The 2,971-nt window shown below is 40.9% G+C and overlaps 1 pseudogene; it reads left to right on the forward strand.

The window, feature by feature from the left end:
• The first annotated feature begins 268 nt into the window (after positions 1-268).
• On the forward strand, positions 269-839 carry LOC114619336 (annotated as a pseudogene).
• The last annotated feature ends 2,132 nt before the right edge of the window (positions 840-2,971 follow it).

Genomic DNA, 2,971 nt, shown 5'->3' on the forward strand with positions numbered 1-2,971 from the left:
TCTTTTTTTTTTTTTGACTCTTAATAAAATATCACCATGAGTAGATGCCCAGTGACTTAAAATTTCTACAACAAAAGCATGATTTGGAGAAATCTGACAAGAAAATAAATAAAACTGTTCATAATAATTGGGTGGTACAAAAAAGACCTTGGGTGAACCCTCAAGGAGGGATGTTTTGGGGTAGGAAGTACCAAATTACTAATTAGAATATTAGCGCAAGGCAGTTTGTCTTCTCTGATTGTGGAGACTACAAGCAGTTACGATGCCAATGCCAAGTGGAAGCCGAAGCCGCACTTCCCGGGTGACTCCTCCGGCTAGCCGCGCCCCTCAGATGAGGTGTGCTCCCAGAAGAGCACCTGCAGCTCAGCCTCCAGCAGCAGCTGCACCATCTGCAGTTGGCTCACCTGTTGCTGTACACCCCCCACCCCCAGCCCCTGGTAGCCAGGCCTGGTGGCCCTGATGGCTACCACCGCAGCTGGGGTGGCTGTGGGCTCTGCAGTGGGGCACACCCTAGGTCACGCCATCACTGGGGGCTTGAGCGGAGGTGGTAATGCTGAGCCTGCAAAGCCTGACATCACTTACCAGGAGCCTCAGGGAGCCCAGCCGCAGAGCCAGCAGTCTTTTGGACCTTGCTCTCTAGAGATCAAGAAGTTTCTGGAGCGTGCCCAGAACCAGAGTGATGTCAAGCTCTGTGAAGGCTTCAACGAGGTGCTGCAGCAGTGCAGGATTGCAAACGGTCTAATCTAATCAAGAAGTTCAAGCTGAAGAAATGTAAAGTTGGTTCTGTAGTATAAGTGTGGACCTTATTCTAACAGCTCCATTGCTTTGGAATGGCCATGGAAGAGTTTTAACTACAGATGTTTACTGAGGCTTGTAGTGTTGGTTACTGGGCAAATGTTTGGCCTCCTTGAACTTAACTGTATGGTGATTGAGTTAAAAACAATAAATTGGTTTATTCTTTTAGTTATATTTCTTTAGAACATAAATACACAGACACACACACACACACACACACAGACACAGACACAGACAGAGGCTGGTTTTAAGCAAAAGTGCTTTGTCATATGTGACTTCCCTTTTGACTGTTAAAAGGGAACAAGCTCATTCCACTTGCTGGAAAAACAACCACAAACAGTGATCTTGGGAACCAGCTTTGCTATCTCCTATCAAGAACATCTATCTGCCTTCACACCAAAAAAATCAGAGGCCAAGATGAATCAATCCTGAGATAGTATTAATTTGGACTTGGATGTCCAAAATTCCATCCCATGGAACTTCCTTAGTATTTTACCACCCTTCCCTCCCTCTCTAGCTCTTGCAGCATGTGTTGGTGGGATGTGGGTTATGAAAACAAAGGCTTCTCTTTCTCTTAAGCTCCTTTTATTCTGCACACTAAAGGTGTCCCCCTTGTGGTGTCAGGAAGGCTGGACAGGCACTCCATCATACTGCAGGTCACACACCAATAACAAAGACCTTTAGCTTTCTGGTTTTCCACCCTTTAACTGCTCTTGTTTCTAAAGAAGTACTTTTATGTGAATGTTCTTTCCTTTCTAAAAGTTAATGCTAAACTTAGCAAGAGATATTCAGTCAGCTGGCTTTAAACCTTTTAACCTCGCTTGTCATTATTTTCTAAATTCTCTTTCCCTGGGACTACCTGAATCGTTTGGTTATTTTTTCCGTAAAGGCCTATAGGAAATTAAGATGGTGTTATCTCTCCATTAACAATTTACTTATTGGACCTTGAACAGGTGCTTAGTCACGAGCTCAGCTCTGCAAAGCAATGGGAAAACTGGTCTAGATCAGTAGATACTCTAAAGGGCTTCTTTCCTTGGTCACCTCTCCCTGGAGTCCTAATAGACATTCCAGTAGTGAGGTGGGGGAGGGGGCCATTTACTTTTGAGGAAGCACCTACAGATAACAGCTAGTTCCCACTTTTCAGTCAGAACTAACCTGATTACTTCTGCTGTATCTACATACCCACTTTTCTTCTCCAAAGCTGAGGGAAGAGTTAAGTTTCATAAAGCAATCTTAAGGAAGCATTTTTAAAAAGGTAACTCAGCATGGAGACAAATTATTATGGAAAAAAATTAAACTAGACTCAACTTAAACAGAAAAGTAGAGAGAGGGTATGTTCTCTTCTGCAGTCTTCTATAAATAGTACAATTTCAAGGACATCTTAGGACAAACACGTGCAGTAACCATCTAAAATGTTTTAGTTCTGAAACAGGAAGGGGTAAGTTCCAAGTGATAAGAAATGAATCTTTAATAGGATGCTCCCCAGAAAAGCCTAAAAAATGTTTGTTTATGTCACAGGTCGTGCAACACTCAATAGCCCACAATGTTTCCTATGCAAAATGTATCTTAATTATATCATAGAAAAAGTAGTGTAGATATTTAGTAATACTTGGTCACTTGTAACAATTTCTCAATAAGGATTTATGCAACAGTCGTTGAATTGTGTGTGTTATATAAAATAGATCAGAAAGATACTAACATAAGATCGTATTTATGAGTTTTGGGGACATATTTTCCTGGCTCTTACCTATTTTAGCTTTTTTTCCTACTCATTGATGTTTTTGTTGAAAATGGAACAATTTCAAAATCAAACATATAGCAATATATGTATAAAGACATTGTGGAATATGAGAATAATCTGTTAGAAAAAGAGACACATCTCATGGCAGAACAATGTTTCAGAAGACATGATCTGACTTAGTAAGCATCCAGATGTAGAGACAAGCAGTCGAGGTTGACATTCAGACAGAAACCTGGGCTATTAATGCTTTTTCACAGTGAATCCATTTCCATCAAAAATTATTTTAATTTATTGATCACTTAGCATAAGCCCTTAGTGAAACTAATTATTACCATCAGCCTTTCATCGTGGAGATGGTCTAGGCAAATGTGGAGAGCATACTCAGATCAATACAGAGCAATGGTTAATGGGCTCATCGTTATTGATTTTTTTTGG

This window comes from Grammomys surdaster, unplaced genomic scaffold, assembly GCF_004785775.1.
Source record: "Grammomys surdaster isolate TR1022 unplaced genomic scaffold, NIH_TR_1.0 149, whole genome shotgun sequence".
Classification (NCBI taxonomy): Eukaryota; Metazoa; Chordata; class Mammalia; order Rodentia; family Muridae; genus Grammomys; species Grammomys surdaster.